A 20,886-nucleotide genomic window follows, 5' to 3' on the forward strand; every position below is an offset into this window, starting at 1 on the left:
GGATACATGCGGTGCAGCTCAGCCCAAATGCCAGGGGTTACTGCTGATGCAGGCACTGATGCGGGAACAGTGGGTCCAGCTCCCCCTCTGGTGAGGGCAGCACTAGCTTCATCTGCTCCCATTACTCTACCCAATACTGCTCTGAGATCTCCCAAACACAGCTGCACTCCTGCTGTAAGACTATTGAAAGCTGTGAGGAAATGCTCAGCCCCTCCTGTCAGGGAGGGGAGTTTTGCACACAGAGAATCTAAGTCACCAAAACTGTAAGGGGTGTACATCAACAGTCCTCCTCCTCCTCCTACTGGGCGGAGTGGGCATTGTAGCCCCGCCTCTGGTGTGTGGCGCGTCTGCTCTCCCTCACTGAGCTCATTTACTGTTAGACGCAGCTGCTCTTGCTGCTTTTTTATCTCTCTGAACTCTTTGTTAAGTTTTCCCTTATTCTAGTTGATCTTCGCAGCATAACTTCGTCAGGGTCCTCGTTGGTAAATTTACCTTTAAATGTGCCTGCTACAAAACGTCTTGAGGACTTTGTGATCTAGATCTGGGCCTGCGTTTATGTCGTTTTTTAGTCCTTTCCCTAGAGCTGGAGCTTCTGTCTGTTTGCTCACTTTCCCTGCTGCTGTCTGACTGTTCGCTATCTTCCTTACTTCCTGAGTCTTGTGGGGTACTATGGTGAGGTGGACTGGGTCCTTTTACTGACATGTGAAAATGCTCTGGATTTTGTTGGCAAAAAGACGCTGAATATGGGGTACTAGCTTTGCTTGGGCCGGCTGGGACTGTAGCCGCTGGTTGTGGTGGAGCCGCTGCTGCTCCCCCTGACGCTGACTGTACCATTAAATTTAGATAACATTCTAAATCCTGTACGCGGCCCTCTAATGCCGGTATCAATGGGTCCTGTGGTACGTCTATTTGTAATGCATTTGGCTGTAAATGGGCAGTTACCACTGGGGCTTGGACTGTGGGTTTTGATGCCGTTGGACCTGTATACGGCGGCGGTGGAGCGGAAATTCTTAGGTTTCTTATGTCTGGATAAAAAGGGTTTGTTGGCGGGGGCGCCCCAGCGGGCAGCGGGGTTTTCTCTGCGCTAACGGTTTTATTCTGTTCAGCTTCTGTCTCAGTTTTTGGTGAACTTTTGTCATCTTGTTTTGTCAATCCCAATTGTTTCTGTATTGCATTTGTCATTTTCAACCCCACCCCATATTTCTCTTTCTGCGCTTCATACTCCTTCTGCTTTGGTTTAGTCAATTTAAACCATTTTCTTTTCTTTTCCTCCTCTGCCTGCCTTTCCACATACTCCAACTTACTTTTTTCATACTTCACTATTTCATTCACTTTCTCCGGGGACGGCGCCCCTTCTCCCTCAATCCATCCTCCTCTCTCCCATTCTTTCACAATCTCTTTTGCTACTTTCTCCTCTCCTTTACTGCCATACTTTTTCACTGCCCCTACTAACACTTTACCATAAGGGGTCGTCATTTTACAACAAATAAGCAGTGAGAAAAAATCCAACAAGCCAAACCACAACAAAAATCACACATGCAACAACGAACAACTTTTTCATTAAGACTCCATCTAGAGCCTTTTTATGTACATCTCTATAATCTTTACAACTTAAAAAGTGACCTCTCACTCCTTCGCACAAATACACTCGCGGTGGACTCGTAATATTACAATGACAATCTGTTAACTGCAACTCTTTTTCAGGATGTTCACACAGAACCAAGGGTGGCAATTCACAATCACTCATCTGAACTATCTGTCCTTAGCAGTCTCCTACCTCGTCAACCATCTGGACGTATTTTCCTCTGACTATTTGTCCCTTTTCCTCTCCTACCGCCACCCGTATTATTCAACAATTCTCTTACAACTCTCTAGTTGTTTTTCTCTGTTTAATCACATCACATGCCCCAACATTTCATCTGTTTATATCCCTTTAATTACAGCACATTCAATCAATACATTTCGCTTAAAACAACACTTACGACAGTTGAAATGTGATCACATCAATTTAGTTTTCAGCCAATAACAGAATTTTGATTTTAAACAGGCTTCTGCTTACCTTTTTTGTTGAGAGCTCTCAGTGATCACACCAACGAATCGCAGTATCGCCGCTCAGTCCCCTTCACGGGCTGCGGGATGTCAGTCCGGTGGCTGAGCTGAACCGGACCGTGGACACAATGCCAAGGTCCAGTTGGATTCCCCTGTCCAATTACGTTATCACGTCGGGGGTCACCAAATTTGTTGGGGAAATCCTTCTATAAACTGACAACTGACTCCATGATGTATTAACACAGCGTTTATTCTTGTGGTCAACAGATGAAATGCGTTTCCGAGCAGTTACACGTGCACGGACCTGATGGAGACTTGTCTAGTACAGAGGTCCCCCAAAAGGCACTTAAACAATATTGTGCTCAGGGTTATATTGGTTCCCCTTGTGGGGCCTGATTGGTCAGCTATACTGTTGCTGGGTTACACTCTCTGCTCTGCCTCTTCCCTCTTTCTTCTTATTATTTTCAGTTATCATTTACCTCACCAGACAGCTATGTTCACTCCCTCCTTAGTTTGTATGTCCTGTTCTCTGAGTTATCAGACCGTCCTGAACTTCAGTGTCCTTGGCCTCACCATCTCCTCCTCCCGTGCTCACTGTAGCATATCTGACTAAGATAGCCCTGTCTGTTCTCTCCCTCCTAGCTGTAACCCAGCTGCAAAGCATAATGTATAATATGTCACACATACACACACTCTTATTTAGTCTTTGGTTAATTCAGTATATACTTTAAGCCAGCTTTTACGTGGCCGTTCCTGAGTGCCCTGTTCATCACCACCTCAGTCATTGTATTATTTTCCCACACTAGCGTGTGCAGTAACAACACATCAAGTACATCCAGGACCTGCCTGGTGTGCAGCTTCATACAGAGACGGGTACTATCAAGAGGGGGATGTTGTCCTGACCAAGTATCGCTGTGCCAGAGTGTCCACGTCTCTGGAATTCTTTCATTGCCACCTGAACAGGTTCATTCTATCTAAGTAGTATGTGTTTCCTGATTGTACTTTTGTTTTTGAATGGTAAATGGACATATTTTAAAGAATAATTTCAGAACTGTGCTGGAATTTGCAATAAAAAACCTGACCTTTCCCATTTTGACAAACTGTTTTGATCACTTGAGGTATTTCAATGAAGTCTTTGGTCTTGGACAGTTACCTTGCAATCTAAAACTGTATATCCTATTGTCTCTGGAACAATAGTTGGCAGTTGGAGGAGTAATGGCTCTTTACAGTGAATATGCAAAAGAAGATGTTCACAAGTTCAGTCCAGGTAAATGCTCAGCCCATATTCACATAGACCTAAACCTACTCACTTATTGCTGGTTACAATATTTTAATAATCAACAATGCCAGAGAAAAATGACAAAGAGTGATAACAGTTAACAAGCATTACGTTAGTTAAGGTCCCTGTGTGTGTTACGATGTGACGTACAGTCATGTGCAGGTAGTGTGGCCGAGCGGTCTAAGGCGCTAGATTAAGGGTCCAGTCTCTCTGGAGGTGTGGGTTCAAATCCCACCTCTGCCATTTGCAATTGTTGCATTGCTGGAAGGTAACCAATGTGATGACTTGGCGTTCGGATGAGGTTTTCCCTTGTGACATAGCTTAGTGAAGTACCTAAAGACCCCTTTCTGACTCTGGATTTTACATCTGTACTTGCAATGCCCTGTTTTTAATGACCACCCAATCGTAAGAGTTCAATGTGAAATACTCATTCAGTGCCAAAATTGTCGGTAACTGTGACGGGGCGCATGTCAGCCGTCACGGTAGAAATAGGCTACCTATACCATCAAAAGACTGAGACTGCAGGTATATGTTATATGCCCGTATATGTTTAACGTGTTCATATGTTTCATACATTTTTTACAATGTTTAAAATCTTCAGTTAACCTAGCCAGTCTCCATTTCCCCACAGTAATCTCTTAGCTTTCTTTTGCGCACATTTAAACATCTAAACTACGGTGATTTACCTGCTTCTTTGAACCTGTGGCCTTGTCCAGCAGAGCAGAGTGGCGCAGCGGACGCGTGCTGGGCCCATAACACAGAGGTCGATGGATCAAAACCATCCTCTGCTAATTGCTATGCTTTGTCTCCATAGAAAGTCAACTCCCAGGCTGTTGAAAATTAACAATGCATCTGTTTGTGAAGTGAAATGTTTCCTCCTGCTGAAGGGTACAGTCTTTATGTTATGTTTATTTCATCCATTAAAATGGAAATTAGAGTGCTCATACCCGCTGTAACACCCATTAAAACTGGAGCATTAATACTGTCTAAACACAGTACAATAAAAACTGTAAAATGTGTATGTTTAAAGTGGTTGTTGTGCTGTCTATGATAGCCTGAGGTATAAAAGGTAGAGCATACCGCTTAGTTTGTGTCACAGGAGGTCTTAGTCTAACACTACGCTCCATAACCCTTCAAGTCAGATTACCACAGGAGGCCTTGGTCTACTACTATGTTCCATAACCCTATCAGTCAGATTAACAAAAGAGGTCTTAGGCTGAATCTCATTTCTCTATCTTACCCCTACCCCTTTCCCAAGTCTTGCGCATTCACGTGAGTCCCAATAATTTTTTTGATCGAGGGGTAAGGGGTGTATGGCCCTAGGAACCATAGACAATGAATGAAAAAAATCAAGGGAGAATGCCATTTTACTTGAAACTGAGGGTAGCAATGTACATTGTGCAACAGGCAACAATGGCTACTGCATCGACCAGAGAGATGCATTTCTGGTATTTTCGGCTTAAATAATTGATTTAAAAATTACGACAGTCTTGTTTTGTGGTCTATACAGCCCTGTCCATATATGCTTGCAACCATGTTCCTAACTGAAAATTTCTAAAAATCGCTTGCTTGCTATGCTAACGCTAATCTCTAACCGCTAACGTTAACGTTGATTTTTACAACAGTCCCGCATTTCTCTGCCTTAAATGGACTGTATACATTGCATAGACTATGTATATTAATAATAACAGTCTATGATACATCGCTACGTGCTTTACATAAACTGCCCTGAATCAAACAGGAGGACACAACAGCTGATCCACTTTCAGGATGAAAACAAGCAGATGTTTCTTAAATAATGTGTTCATGTTGTACCCATTTATCATTGCATTGGTACTCTATTATTGTAATCATTTCTAATTAATTCCTGTTAATGCACTTGTGTATTGTTGTTGGTTTTGATACGGGACACTGATGATATGGGGGGGGGGTACTGCCCAACAGGCATCAGACTGGTCAGGAATATCCGAATAGCTGTAGTTAATTTGTTTGTTTTTGGTCTTGTGTCTTCTTTTTAGTTTTACACATTTGTGGAGAGTTAGCCAGAGTGGCTAAGATGGTGGTGGGTAGGCAGACTCAAACATTGCACATTTTCAAAGGTGATTAGTTTATTTCCATGGTCTGCAGTACACAGATAATTAACCCATCAAACTTAAAGACAGTGGCACATTAAACTAATAGCAGCAATAACAGACACATTTTCCTGGCAACACAGCCTCGCCTCCATCTCTCCTCCCAGGAGCACAAATCCCACCATTTATATAGGGTTGTCAATTCCCCCCCCCCCCCCCCCCCCCCCCCCACTGCTTCAGTCCATCCCATCCTAAAGCAGGTTGATCTACTCCATAACCTTACTATCTAGCCATCTCTTAACCTATGGAACTTGGTCACCAGTTCCCTCCTATCCTGCTGACTACAAAACAGGTCAGGATTTTTCATACCTTTTTTATACAACAACCAAAAACAACCAAAATAAACATTCCTATACAAAAGAAAACCCTCTACTTGGTTTGGCCCGGTGATGTCATCCATGACAACCCTATTCCTATGAAACATAAAATACTTAGGCCGGCCCCTATTTCTACTTAATGCTGATCATCCACATCTCATCACCCCCATAGAGCCAGTGAATCTCAGTCCACCAGGTGGTTCAGGCATCTGGTAAGGATGCCGCCTGGGGGCCTCCCTCGGGAGGTGGTCCAGGCATGTCCAGCTCGGAGGAGGCCACAGGGAATAGCCAGGACTAGGTGGAGGAATTACATCTCCAACCTGGCCTGGGAACGCCTCGGGATCCCCCAGTCGCTCGGAAAAGGGAAGTTTGGGGTCCCTTGCTGGAGCTGCTTGACAAAGATGGATGAATGGTTGGAACCCTGTTCACTAGCTCATTGTAATCTTGCATGACAGACCAACCTGTAGGAGGTGCTGTGGCTTAGTGGTTAAAGCACCTGTCTTGTAAACAGGAGATCCTGGGTCCAAATCCCAGCAGTGCCTCATTGTCAGTTCATATTTATGTTATCAGCACTACAAAGAGTGCATATATTTGTTATTTATTTTTGCTATAGTGCTTAACAAGCATTATTTAATTTTGCCCAGTTGTGGCCTGTTGAGGGGCAATACATATCTGAAGGGAAATGGATTGGACCTATTTTTTAATGCTTTCAAAACCTTGTTCTGTTGGGGCTGAATGTGGCCCCTGTGTACACCATGACCCTGTGACATCACTGTCGGGTGGGGTTTCAGGTGCATGTGATGCTGACTGAAGTCAGAGGTGAAATAAACATGAACTTTACCAGCCAAGGCACTTTGGGCGCTGACTGCCTGATTTTAACGTCTTCGATGCTGCTGGAATCAAAATTAATATATTGATGCTTTGATATTAGTTGACTATATCGGGATATGCAACTGAAGGAAGATTCACCGGGTTGTCATGGATCTAAGAGGGAGCCAACTCGTAAGGATCTGCACCACCAATAAACTGTAATTTCTCAAAATATCATCCTCCCCTAAATGTGACTGAATTCTTATTTATTCTGTAGTTAGAAATCGCTGTGAGCAGGGTTTGAACCTGCGCAGGGAGACCCCATTGGATTTCAAGTCCAACACCTTAACCACTCAGCCACACAGCTGTAAAAGGTGTTCAGTTTTACAGCGGAGAACCCCTGATGCCTGACAGACTCCATTCAGACCAATCAGACAAAGATAGAGCCTATCTCACAAGTACCTTGGGCAGTTCTGAATGACTGATGGGGATTCCCAAGCACTTAAGTCCCAAAGGATCATTCAAATCTTGAGGGTATTTCAGGTGTAATGTGGGTAGTTAATCCACCCACTTTAGATGATCTGATTCATTTCCGAACCAGTCCAGATTAATAATTAACAAGTTATTGAATCACATGTCAATGAGAAACATACATGTGTACAGACAAGGCTAGCAGCAACAGCGCCGCGTCAGAAAATATTTTGGTGTGCAAAGACCAAGAAAATGCCATGCAACAGAAATGCCATGCTCACACCACACAGGCAGTGTGCAGGAGGCCTTACCCCTGACTTCCTCTAACTGCGGATCCACTCCGCTTCGTGTCTACTCCGTGATCCGCAGTCCGTCAACACCCACCAGGTCCGGATTTGTTGCAGGCCATGACGGACCACTGAAGTCACAAGGACCCACTGGATTTCGTGAATTCATGTATGATCACGCGATATAACAGGATGTAGTTTCTATAAACAGAACCACAAAACCTGATGAACGAACTAGCTCAAACTTGCATTGCTCTGAATTTCATGTGTTTTCATGTAGAATCTTGAGCCTGTGTTGATGTAATGTTTCTGTGTAAATTTAACATGTCTTTTTCATTTGCTACCAGGGCTTAATGAGTGGCATGGGGATTGGGTAGACATGATGATGGGATGCAAACAGAGGTAATGACTGCAACAACAAGGTGCTGCAGGGATTTGAACCCTGGATCTCCTGTTTACTAGACAGGCACTTTAACCAGCTAAGCCACAACACCCTCTTGAGTACTACTCACAAACAAAACAACAAACTTACTCTCATTCAGAAGCCATAGAAGAGCGGTGCAAATATTTCATCAGAGTGATGGCTTGTGATAAGAAATTGGTCCTGACTCTGTTGGTTTTGGCGTAAAGTGCTCTGTAGCGCCTACCAGAGGGGAGAAGCTGGAACAGGTTGTGTCCGGGGTGAGTTGGGTGAGAGGGTGCGAGGCCATCCGTCATCACCTGCACACTTGATGAGTGTCATCGGTGGAAGTCTAAACCAGTGATTCCCAAAATGGCTGACCTAACAGCGTACAGCCCACCTGAACTTTTTAAAGCCAGCATTCCACTCCACTAGTATAGACTGTTTTCAGCCACATATAATGTTATTAGACAACATTGCATGTCACTTTGTTGTACCTGTTAAGAATCACAAATCATATGCATACACTTCATTAAGCGAGAACCAGGCACTGCTGGGATTTGGACCCAGGATCTCCTGTTCACAAGACAGGCGCTTTAACCACTAAGCTACAGCGCCTTCTACAGATCAGCCTGTCTTGCAAGAATACAATGAGCTAATGAACAGTGCTAATAAAATAAAAAGAAGACCATGGAATATAAGTGTAACTGCTTAACTGTGTAACTAATTAAACAGGATGCACCATCTTCGTCCCCATCCCTTTCTGGCAGCCATATTTGATAAGAATGGCCAAGCAACCAAAGGAGCGAATGTGAAGTAGGTAAGGGAATGTACTGTTGAAAGTCGGTGTGCAAATGTGTGCTGATGACTGTGTAACCCTTGCAAGCAACTTATCTTACCACCCCCCCTAAGCTACACCACCACAACAAACAGCAAAAAAACAAAACAAAAATCAATATCCCCAATATCGAACCTACACCTCCAGTGGAGACTGCGACCTGAACGCAGCACCTTGGACCGCTCAGCCATCCTGACTGAATATTCCAACGTGTAGTAGGATCTCTCACAGAAATAATAATATGGTAAGTCAACTATGTCATGATATAGTAGGTTCTCAGTCATCCAGGTCATAGTTATCAAAGGAAAGTTTCGCTATTGTCAGCCCAAATATATGGGTGTTTATGGGGACATGGAAGAAAGTCACCAGTGTGGAAATGTGCTTGACAATGGCAATACATTGCGCGGGATGTGAAGGCATCTCACCGACTCTGTACCCCAATGTGCAATGCAGGCTAAATCCTGTGGTGGGAACAGAGGTGGGTAGAGTAGCCAAAAATGTTATTCAAGTAAAAGTACTGTTACTTTAGAATAATATGACTCAAGTAAAAGTAAAAGTAGTCATCCAAATAATTACTTGAGTAAGAGTAAAAAAGTGCTTGATGAAAAAACTACTCAAGTAGTGAGTAACTGATGAGTAACGTCTGATTTATTTCTTAACACAAGCATCAATCAGACAGACAAAAATACAAAATAATCATATTTAGGGAAATTATAGTTCATCCAATCAATAGAATAAATTAAAATGTATTTATTAATAACAAAATAGCTTAAGTGAAGAGACTTGTCACATCAAATTTGGATGGATACTGCATGTGCAAAACATACTGTATGTAACTTAAAAGACAAACATCCTTCCTCCTGGTCTGCGTTGCCTTGGCAACGGTTGATTCTGACATCTTTGATTTGGTAAGACCGTAAACCTAACCTCTCCCGGCGCTGAGATCGAGTATGGTCACGTGACTGCACAACAACGTTTGATTGGTGAAACACAGTCACGTGGTAGAGTCTTCAGCGGAAGACTCTCTCTCTCTTTCAAAATAAAACATTAAAATGAGACGTACGCTGGGGTAAAAACAATGACGCGTAGAATACCAAAGAGGTAAAAAGAAAAGTAACAAGCTCATTGTAGCCTGATGTAGCGGAGTAAGAGTATAGTTTCTTCTTCACTAATCTACTGAAGAAAAGTAAAAGTATAGTGATTTAAAACTGCTACTAGATGTACAATCTTTTCAAAAACTTACTCAAGTAAATGTAACGGAGTAAATGTAACTCCTTACTACTCACCTCTGGGTGGGAATCAATATCCACCAATGTTTCTGTCCAAAATGTCCACCTGTGTCCAGACATGTGCCTACTAGATGGGAAATAGACTGACATTTGGGTCAACATTGTGGAAATATCTTCAATATGTTCAACTAAGTCTAAATTTGGAGCTCTTTTAAGTTAACGTGAAGTACAGGTCACAGCTCAACATGCCACCACCAACATACTGTTTTCAGTCAAACAGCCAAGAATATTTTACCCGTTAGCCTAGATGTGGACAGTGTAGAGGTTGATTTTTTTATTCCCACCAGTACTCTGGCTTAAAACCAGGCTCCACCGAGACTTGAACTCGGATCACTGGATTCAAAGTCCAGAATGCTTACCATTACACCATGGAACCACTGTTCTGAAAGGCAACAGTGGTTTGCCAGGCAGCTTCTTCCATAATATTAACACTTATGCTATTGAAGACACAACAATTACTGGCTAACTTAAGTCATTTAGTAAGCTAAGCGTTCACATAGGATGTGGAACAAGGCAAGTCAAGAATAGGTTTTAAAGCTCTTGCCATAAACAATGAATATAGCAGTAGATAGGTCTACTGTGTACACATGGTAACTTTACATGGGTTGATAATGCAGATGCTCACAAAAGGTACGGCTGTACTTGCAATTCAGTATCTTGCCCAAATTAATGTCCACTATAATGTAGAGAATAGCTGAGTTCAAGCTTCCCAATACCATGTCTCTGAAACTAGTTCTAGAAGGAAACAATTCATGTAAGAAGTGGGATTTGAATCCAAGCCCCCAGTGGAGACTGCAACCTGAACCCAGCGCCTTGGAATGCTCAGCCATCCTATCTTTGTCTTGTTTATCCTTATCTTCTTTAATAGTTTTTTTAATAAATTAAAACATAAAAAATATGACTAACATGGGATTTTTTTTTTTTTTTTTTTTTTAGTACTTTAGTACTAGTACTTTTACTTTAAATACTTTAATTACATTTAGCTGTATATACTTGTCTACTTGTACTCAAGTAAGATTTTTAATAAAGCATTATTACTTGTACAATGAGTATTTTTATATTGTTTTACTGGTACTTTTACATAGTAAACCTTCTGTGTACTTTTTAAACCACTGCACACATTGCAATACAATACATAATGATAATGCAGGAATTAACATGAAATCTAAATGTCTTTACATTTGACTGTGATTAATTACACTCTTTAGTGGACTCTTATCTTATCAACTAAGCTCAAGATCTCAATGATACTGGAGTGCTTCCACTACGGTAACATTCCAGCAGGTGGATATTTTACTGTTTACCACTGTTTGGCTGGCCGACTGACGTACTGAGTAGGAGTGCCAATCAGGAGAGGTTTTATGACACGGACTACAGATCGAAGTCCACTTGTGGGCCTCAAACAACCATCAGTCCACCTGGGCTGTTAAGCCTGCCAGACGGCCTTTCTGTGGCTCTCCTGGGGTGTCTGTCTGGTGTCTTGATCTCTGCAACAATGAAGATCAGGCTGGACTGACTCTGAAGCTCATGTCCTATAGCCAGAATGGACCTAACTGATTATCACCCACAGCAGCCACAGCAACTTGTCCACCACCCTGGCAACAACCCAGAGGATCTGTTAATTTTGGAAGGATCATCAACATGTGAGTATAAGATTGTTGAGGTTGAGATTGATAGTGCCCTCCTAGGCAGGCCTCGGAAAAACATAAACATGTTTAAACATCTTACTTTCTAAATCTTTTTTTTTTTTTTTTTAAAGGTAAAAAAGAAAAAACAAAACAGGACACATGGGATTATTTTTAATGTTATATTAATAAATAATGTTACAATTATATGGCTAAGTAAGCAATAAAACCTTTAAATGAGCCCTTCCTGTTTGTTTTTGTTATGTATCGGCAAGAAGTATTACGCTTTTGGGTCGTCTGTCCATCTCTACATCAGAATCAGAAATACTTGATTGATCCGTGAAGGGAAACTCTGGAAGAGACTGCTTCTTTGAGCCAGTAACCTAAGGATTCTGGATTTGTGCCTCTAAAGTCCGCCGCACTAACAACTGAGCTATTGAAGGTCAACAATGTTTATGAACTCACTTCCCATTCTTGTTAATGTGATAACACAGGACCCCCTGGAGGGAATTTCGGAATCATCAGGGGCTGTAGCTCAGTGATAGAGCACACTTCACAGTCTCAATGCCCAGATGTATTACAAGATTTGAAGTGAACATTATATAGCACAGCGATGGTGGTATAGTGGTGAGCGTAGCTGCCTTCTAAGCAGTCGACCTGGGTTTGATTCCCAGCCATAGCAGTAGCTTTCTTTGATTGATGTTACTTGCTTTATTTAACAAGAAGTCAGCAGAAAGGTTACTTGCCCAACCTGGTTGGATAAAACATGAGTTCTCTTTGGGCTGCATGATTATGGCCAAAGTGATAATCACGATTATTTTGATCAATATGGAGATCACGATTAATTATCACAATTATTTGTTGATTTTCTACTCCAAAGTGCTGGAAAGGAAGGTTTCACCAATTTTTGAACCGCAGGTTATCAAGGAACAATCTCAGCAAGGTGATTGATGGATGATTACAGTTACTTCACCAAGTTCAGCCCAAATGACACAGCTGCAAGACATCACCTTGTTTGGCTTCCAGCTATGTAATAGATGCAGATGCCAGTGGTGGGATTTGAACCCACGCCTCAAGAGAAACTGGAGCTTTAATTCAGCGCCTTAGACCGCTCGGCCACACTACCTGCAAGCAAATGGCAGCTTTGATGGCGGCAAAGGTGAGCCACTGATTTGCAAAGTCTATAGCTTTGAAACTGCTCCATCACCGCCATGTTTTGAAACCATATGCAACATAAATATTACATATTTCACCTAGGTTTCTTCTTTTCTTCAGTGATCTCAGAAAAAAGTAAAAAGTCTGAACATACTAAGGGGATTTAGCTCAGTGGTAGAGCGCATGCTTTGCATGTATGAGGGCCTGGGTTCAATCCCTGGCCTCAAAGGATTGGCTGAAGGTTCCTTTCCACCACCTTGGAGTAGACCAGGGAGGCTGAGCAGAGTGATACACCAGTTGCAAGGTCTACAAAATGTTAAACTTTGCCACCCGTAAGCTGTTGGAACCTTTGTTGCCACCTTCCCTCAAAATGTGAATCACAGAATTTCCATCCCCTGAGCCCAAACAGCAGAGTGGCGCAGCGGAAGCAAGCTGGGCCCATAACCCTGAGGTTGATGGATCGAAACCATCCTCTGCTAAATCTCATCATTTGTTGGCTGGGAATCCAACACCGGTCATTTGCTTGGAAGGTAGCTATGCTCACCACTATACCACCATCACTGGGCAATACAATGTTCACTGCAAATCTTGCAACACATCTGGGGCCTGTTGCACGAAAGTAGAATAAAGATATCCAGGATAAGTGAAAAAGCGCAGCTAGACTTAGTGTGACCTGCTCATCGCGGCTTAATTGGTTGCACGTTTGCCGAGCCAGGATGAACAGGTGGAGCTATGTCAAGCCATGGGGTAGATAGCCAGGATAAGTGCAAGTTCACGGCTTTCTCAAATAGACCACGTTATCGATCACAGATTTACTGATGCAGAGATGAGAAGACGCATGCGCCAACTGTGTCACCCAATGAGCAGCATCTTCTAATGGACAGTAACGAGGAGGGAAGAATATGTAAAAAGGGAAATACGGCTCTTATCAAACAGAGAAAAAAAGCCCAACATAGCGGACCCCACTGAATGTGTGGGGGTTTAAAAATATCTACTTTGCCTCAAAAGTGAGCAGAGGGAACTAATGTTCCTCGGGAAATGGACCCTACGGACTTTAGGCTTAATTTCAAACCCTTATTCACAACGTGAGAACATGTTTTACAACCATGCACAAATCTCTATAAGCTATATCTAATTATTTATACAATTAATGTTCATACAGAACAACCAGAAAGGGACAACAACTAGAAAAAAAAGTAAATGACTTCAATACACGCTGTGAACATATATGTAAAACAATATTCATGTTTTTTTATTCTTATGACAAGTGACCGCACCAAAATAAAAAGATTAAGAAGCATCGTGGTGTTCCCAGTGAGATGAATGTAAACTACACTACATACGTACTGTATATAGGCCACATTATTAGTCCGGTGATGTGAGACTTATTGAGAAGGTTATGAAACTAATGTAAGCTGTAACAAAAAACAATAGGCCCACTTATTAAGGAGTAACACAAACTACCCTTCATTAGAGAAGGACAAGCAACAAGAAAATGAAATCATGAATGTATTGGTCTCTGACCAGTCTGCCATTAATATTATCTGGGAACATCGCTACATTAATATCGTCACACTTAATCTCCGGAGCGCGTCCTGTAGAAACCTGAAGCTGAGACCACGGACGCTGCGCTGCTCATCTCTACTTTTACAGAGAGAGTGGACACTGATGCGACTCGCAAGTCTGCTGGCAGGCAATACCAGGCACCGGGCAGCAGCCACTGGGCAGCGGCGGCCACCGGCCACCGGGCAGCGGCCACACGCCAGGCAGCCTCGACACACTACCGTCCCACCGGGAAAAGTCCCACTCCACATCAGGATGCCAGTGCAACCATTTCTAACATCTAAACAAATGTAGTAGGGTTTAAATCAAACTCGCGAAACCAAAAGTGACAAGTAGGCTAATGCATGTTAATAAAAATAAAGCAGAACACATGCAGAAGACAACGCAATAACTGTTAAACACGTTTATTTGGGATCAGACGGCAGCTGATTTGACACATGAGACTCCAGGATTAATCTTAGCCTGGCTGTTAGCCTGCTCTGGACCAGGCTAGCCACAAAAAATAAATCTCCATGGTTACTTGGCTGGGCTTAATTCAATCGGGTTTCGTGCAACCGAGTCCAAGCTAAATTCATCCAGGATAACTTGAATATCCCGGCTTAATCCCTTATCCTAGTTTCGTGCAACAGGCCCCTGCAGTCAGGAGAAAGATGCTTTTATTGTTTTAATTTGGAAATATTCACCTCACCCAAGAGGGAGGGAGCGGTTTATGTAAAGGTAAATGTCAGACAAAAACAAGCAGTGTTAAAAAAAAAAGTACTGAGGTAGTAAATATTAACAGCTAAATGTACTTAAAGTATCAAAGTAATATGTGACACGGAGGCCCTTGGAGAGATACCTGCTGCTGTACAAGTTGCTGATCTTCAGCTCATTAGATGGTCAGTTAGCTCCATCTAGTGGACAGATAGTATAACTCCATCATCTGATGGAACTCAGTACACAGAGACCTCAAACTGTCTGACAACAACAGGAAGGTGACAAATGTGAAGGAGGATCAGTCATTCCTGGAGTCTGAACTGGTCTGATGGTGGTTACTCTGTCTGTCACAATAACAGAAAAACAGTCCTCACTTCCTGTTCTGTCTCTAACAGAGTAGCAGTGTATGTGGACGTTCCAGCTGGCTCTCTGTCCTTCTACACAGTCTCCTCTGACTCACTGATCCCCCTCATCACCTTCATCACCACATTCACCCAGCCTCTCTATCCTGGGTTTGGGTTCTGGCCTGGTTCCTCAGTGTCTCTGTGTCCTCTGCAGGACTGAGAGTCTCTCCTGTGGACAGAACCACTGACTGAAGATCATCTGCTGAAATCAAAGTTCAGTCTGTTCACCATCACACACACTCTGCACTGTGAAGCAGATCTGATCAGATATATCCCCAGTATCTACTCCAGCGCCTACCACGGACCCTCTTCTCCCTATCTGGCCTGACCTCCCTTCCCCTCCTCCACACTGCCTCCTCTCCCAGTTTGAACTGGTCACCACCCCCGATATCTCTAAACTCATTAGCTCTTCCAAACCCACTACCTGCTCACTGGACTCCCTACCTACTCCTCTCTTGAAGTCATGCCTCCCCGTCCTTTCCCCTACCTCACTAACCTCTTCAACTCCTCTCTGTCCCTTGGAACTGTCCCCTCTGCTTTCAAAACAGCGGCTGTCACCCCGGTCCTTAAGAAACCTGGTCTGGATCCCTCTTCCCTTAATAACTACCGCCCTATATCCAACCTCCCCTTTCTGTCTAAAACCCTCGAACGTATAGTTGCCTCACAATTACAAACTCATCTCCTTGCCAATAACCAATTTGAACCCTTCCAATCTGGTTTTCGCCCCCTCCACAGCACAGAAACTGCTCTGCTCAAAGTCTTCAACGACCTCTCACTTCTGCTGACACCGGTTCCCTCAACATCCTTATTCTTCTTGACCTGAGTGCAGCCTTCGATACTGTGAGCCATAACATTCTGCTCACCAGACTCAAAGACCTTGGTATCGAAGGTACTGCACTCACCTGGCTCCGTTCCTACCTCTCTGACAGATCTCATTTCATCTCCCTTCATAACCACACCTCTGCCACTGCCTCAGTCACCAAGGCGTTCCCCAAGGCTCCGTACTCGGCCCCCTTCTTTTCATCATCTACCTCCTCCCCCTTGGTCAGATACTCCGCCATTTCAACCTGAACTTCCACTGTTATGCCGATGACACCCAGATCTACCTCAGCACCAACTCCCCCCACAATCCCCCCTCTCCCACATCAACTCCTGTCTGTCAGCAATCAAAACCTGGATGCACCACAACTTCCTCAAACTAAACAGCAATAAAACAGAATTCCTCCTCATCGGCTCCAAATCCACTCTCTGCAAAGCCAACAACCCCACTCTCATCATTGACGGCACCATCGTCTCCCCATCTCCCCAGGCCCGCAACCTTGGTGTGATTTTTGATTCAACCCTCTCCCTTGAGCCTCACATCCGTCAAGTCATCAAAACCTCCTTCTTTCACCTTCGAAATATTGCTAAAATCAGACCCTCACTCACTCCCTCTGCTGCCGAAAGACTTATTCATGCCTTCATCTCCTCACGACTCGACTATTGCAACTCACTACTCCTCGGCATCAGCTCAACCTCCATCAAAAGGCTCCAACTGGTTCAGAACTCAGCTGCACGTCTCATCACCCGCTCCACATCCTGGCACCACATCACTCCGGTCCTAAAACAGCTTCACTGGCTTCCCATCTCTCACCGGATCACATACAAGATCCTGGTCCTCACCTACAAAGCCATCCACCACCTTGCCCCGTCATACCTCACTGTCCTCCTCTCCCCCTACCAACCTTCACGGGCCCTCAGATCCACCACAGCCGGTCTCCTCTATGTCCCCAAGTCAAAGCTCCGCAGTTTTGGGGACCGAGCCTTTTCCAGGGCAGCTCCCAGGCTGTGGAACTCCCTCCCCATGAAATCCGCATCTCTGAGTCCCTCACCATCTTTCAGTCCCGTCTGAAGACCCATCTTTTCTGTTCTGCCTATCCTTAGGTATTTTTTTTTTTTTTTTTTTTTTTTTTTTTGTTATCAAACACTGTCAAGCGACTTTGAGCTCGGGAAAAGCGCTATACAAATTCAATTTATTATTATTATTATTATATATCATAACAAGAGAGACTTTACCCATGTTGAACCCAAGGTTCCCTCTTGCATTCAACATGATCAGTTTTCTGTGTGAGGTGGATCTCCTCATGTCATTTTGCTTCACAAAGTCATAATTAAAGCCAGAAAGTCAAAGGTATAACTACTAGGGGGGGCAGTAGCTCAGTCCGTAGGGAGTTGGGTTGGCTGATTTATTCATCTGACTTGTAGAATAACGTCAATGATCGACTTGTTTTAAATGTCGGGGAATGTGGAACAACTTAATGCAGAATGAGTTCAATAAAACAAGAACACATGCTGATTATTTGATGGATGTGTTCTTCCTGTTGTGTCTGTGTTTCAACTCCTAATTAAAAGGTAAAGTTTCCGTCCACTAAAGGTTCTGTTGTTGTCTCTGACAGACTCAGATTATTATTCTAAGAGTCTGACAACATTATGGGATGGATCCCTACAGAGATAGACCTTTAGTTAAAGAGTAAGATCCTTTTGGTTTAACATGAAACAGCCCCGAAACCACCGTCACCAAAACCACCAGACTCAATGTAAATAATCACTACTTTTAGCGTGTATAGAGCAGCATATCACCACCAGACTCCATGTAAATAATCACTACTTTTAGCGTGTGTAGAGCAGCATATCTCCACCAGGCTCCATGTAAATAATCACTACTTTTAGCGTGTATAGAGCAGCATATCTCCACCAGACTCCATGTAAATAATCACTACTTTTAGAGTGTATAGAGCAGCATATCTCCACCAGACTCCATGTAAATAATCACTACTTTAGCGTGTATAGAGCAGCATATCTCCACCAGACTCCATGTAAATAATCACTACTTTTAGCGTGTGTAGAGCAGCATATCTCCACCAGGCTCCATGTAAATAATCACTACTTTTAGCATGTCTAGAGCAGCATATCTCCACCAGACTCCATGTAAATAATCACTACTTTTAGCGTGTATAGAGCAGCATATATATGTAAATGGGTGAATTAAGAGTTTATTTCAACCAGACCAGAGTGGTGATTGTTGGAACAGTGGAAAAATGAACCAAGACCGCTTTTTAATATTTTTTTCCTTTTCTATCGACTATAAATGAGACGTTTAATATTCATAAAATTGCTATGTTATTTAAATGTTGCCTGGTGGAAACATATATTTGAAAACTTACACTATATTTAGTTATTTATCTATGTACTTACACATTTTTAATATTTAAGTGCTGTATATTATTTAATACTCCAGTAAAACAGTCCAGTTGTTGAGTAATTGAGTAATTGTCCACCTCTAACTGATTCTTAAGTGAACGGGGAGCTGTTGTTCCCCTCCTGACCTCCAGGCGGCGACCTTCTTTCATTTTGAACTTTATTCTGAAAAACCCTGACTTGGAAGAAACCGGAAGTCTCGTTGCTTCACTGTGATCTCTGGCTGGCGGGAGAGCTGAGTTCTTTGTTATTAGCTAGTTTTAAGAAGACGGAGCTTCAGGTAAACACACGCACACACGTTAACACTTTAATAACGTCTCTTACATGGCTATCAAAGCGACTAGAAGCCGTAGCTACGCATGCGTTAGCCTCCCATTCGGCAGGGAAACAGGACGTCCGTTGCTGAGCAACCGTGTGCTCCGTGTGTTGCTACTCTACAGTTCGGTGGACTCGGTGCGATTCGGTAAACACACGTCACGTGGTGGGACCAGTCGCTTCTGCTTTACTGTTTCTAATATTCTAGAGCAGGGGTTCCCAAAACTTTCAGTGCAAGTGACTCGCGACCCCCCCCCCCCACACACACACACAACACACACACACACACACACACACTATAAACATTGCGCGCAATCGCACACGCACTACAGGCGTATCCAAACATGAGCATATTGACAACACAAAATAACACAACAGCCATGACATTATTCTACAGTAATTTACTCATTACTTTAATTTGAACTTAATCTCACCTAATGAGGTGGATGTGCAGTATGTTTGGAGCACAGCAAGTTAAAAAGCTCTATATTTTAATTTAAAATAGTTTTTATATACATTACACACTATAGACCCAAAAAAATAAAATCCCTTTTACCTATTTCGGCCATACAGTACTCGGCATTTCGTGGTGTTGGTTTTAATCTTTCGCACGGTTGAAGATGCGCGGTCCGAGGAGCAATGCGCACCACAGCAGACACCAACACGGAGGCAGTGACAGGTTAGGTTATAAATGTTCAAAGAAGATACTTTTAGGTGTTATTTGCATGTTTACATACCATATTTTTCAGATGTGAATGAAATAATTACGTTTTACTATGCACTGATATGAGTTATTGAAGCACCTGGGCAACTTAAGTGAATAATATAAAAACACGTTAAATTTTACATTTTGGTGTTATTTCGTTTTTCTAAAGATATCCTAACACAATACCTGCATTGAAATTGCAATTAGGTGTTTATCATGACAGATTATAGAGTTTAGAATCTTGGTTCCAGTACTTTTGGAATCCCGGCAGTTGTAGTGTTAATGTTGGAGACGCTACTCGGAAAGAAAGAAAATCAAAACAGCTGTTCCCTTTTTATTTAGTTGCTTGGTTTTATTTTAAATTTAGCCACTAGTTTTATCTTGTGTTAAAATCATGGCTAACATGCTATTTCTAATTGTTTTTAATTTTATTTTATTTCTGGAAATCAACTCGCGACCCCCCCTCTCTGGCTCGCGACCCCCCTGGGGGTCCCGACCCCCACTTGGGAATCACTGATGTAGTTTAATGTCATTGTTTTTTTGTTTTTTTCCTGCAGTATATGGTGAAGGATGAGAATGTGCCGCGTGACATCCATGTGTTTAAATGTGTTGTCCAAAGAGTGTCGGCTCAGAGCGGCTACCAAAGGAAAGAACAGGTGGCTGTCATGTGACCTGAGGCGGGAGAAGGAGCGTCACTTGGCCGAGGAGAGTCGCCTTCAAGCAAAAATACTATTACTGGAAGACCAGTTGTTTCTGGCCACAACAGTGTTTGATGGTTAGTGTTCGGGTGTAGTTGTGGTGTGCATGTTGTCTCATTTATAACTGGTCTTATGGTTGATTGTAGTATTTGTTAAACTGAAGTAAAAGTTACCATCTTACACTTAAAGTAATGTTACCAGCAATAGTTCAAGAAGTTGAACATGAATATTTACTGTTCTGATATTCATTATAAAATGTAAGTGTCCTTCTGTGTAACAGTCTGTTTACAATGTTGCATATGTAGATTGTGATTTTGGACAGTAAAAACTAAAACAGGGACGCTACATAAAGGTCGTTATTACTTGCATTTATCTTCAAATATGCGTCACATCGCCTGAAATCTTAGACCCTCAGGATTCACAGACAAGTTTTCCAATCTTGTTCCTCAAGCGAGAAGTCCTAACTCTAAATTTGGGTGTTAACATTGTTCTGCAAAGTCTTACTAATCAAACCAGACCTCTCATGAGCCAATCTGTTTCCGGGATGCAGAGATGGACAGCTTGGAAGCCAATGAAGTCTGGGCATTCGATTTGGACCACCCTCGTTTGATCAAC

The 20,886-nt window shown here is 42.8% G+C and overlaps 5 non-coding genes across 5 annotated transcripts; 1 reads left to right on the forward strand and 4 right to left on the reverse strand.

Annotated features, from left to right (window-relative positions):
- The first annotated feature begins 6,246 nt into the window (after window positions 1-6,246).
- trnat-ugu (transfer RNA threonine (anticodon UGU)) lies at window positions 6,247-6,319 on the forward strand. The gene has a single exon. It is a non-coding gene; the product is annotated as a tRNA-Thr (tRNA).
- A 553-nt stretch (window positions 6,320-6,872) lies between these two features.
- On the reverse strand, window positions 6,873-6,953 carry trnas-uga (transfer RNA serine (anticodon UGA)). The gene has a single exon. It is a non-coding gene; the product is annotated as a tRNA-Ser (tRNA).
- An 812-nt stretch (window positions 6,954-7,765) lies between these two features.
- Window positions 7,766-7,839, reverse strand: trnat-agu (transfer RNA threonine (anticodon AGU)). Its single transcript has one exon. It is a non-coding gene; the product is annotated as a tRNA-Thr (tRNA).
- A 451-nt stretch (window positions 7,840-8,290) lies between these two features.
- trnat-ugu (transfer RNA threonine (anticodon UGU)) lies at window positions 8,291-8,363 on the reverse strand. The gene has a single exon. It is a non-coding gene; the product is annotated as a tRNA-Thr (tRNA).
- A 1,813-nt stretch (window positions 8,364-10,176) lies between these two features.
- Window positions 10,177-10,248, reverse strand: trnaq-uug (transfer RNA glutamine (anticodon UUG)). The gene has a single exon. It is a non-coding gene; the product is annotated as a tRNA-Gln (tRNA).
- Between the last annotated feature and the right edge of the window lie 10,638 nt (window positions 10,249-20,886).

The sequence above is a fragment of the Etheostoma spectabile genome, unplaced genomic scaffold (assembly GCF_008692095.1).
Source record: "Etheostoma spectabile isolate EspeVRDwgs_2016 unplaced genomic scaffold, UIUC_Espe_1.0 scaffold00018581, whole genome shotgun sequence".
Taxonomy (NCBI): Eukaryota; Metazoa; Chordata; class Actinopteri; order Perciformes; family Percidae; genus Etheostoma; species Etheostoma spectabile.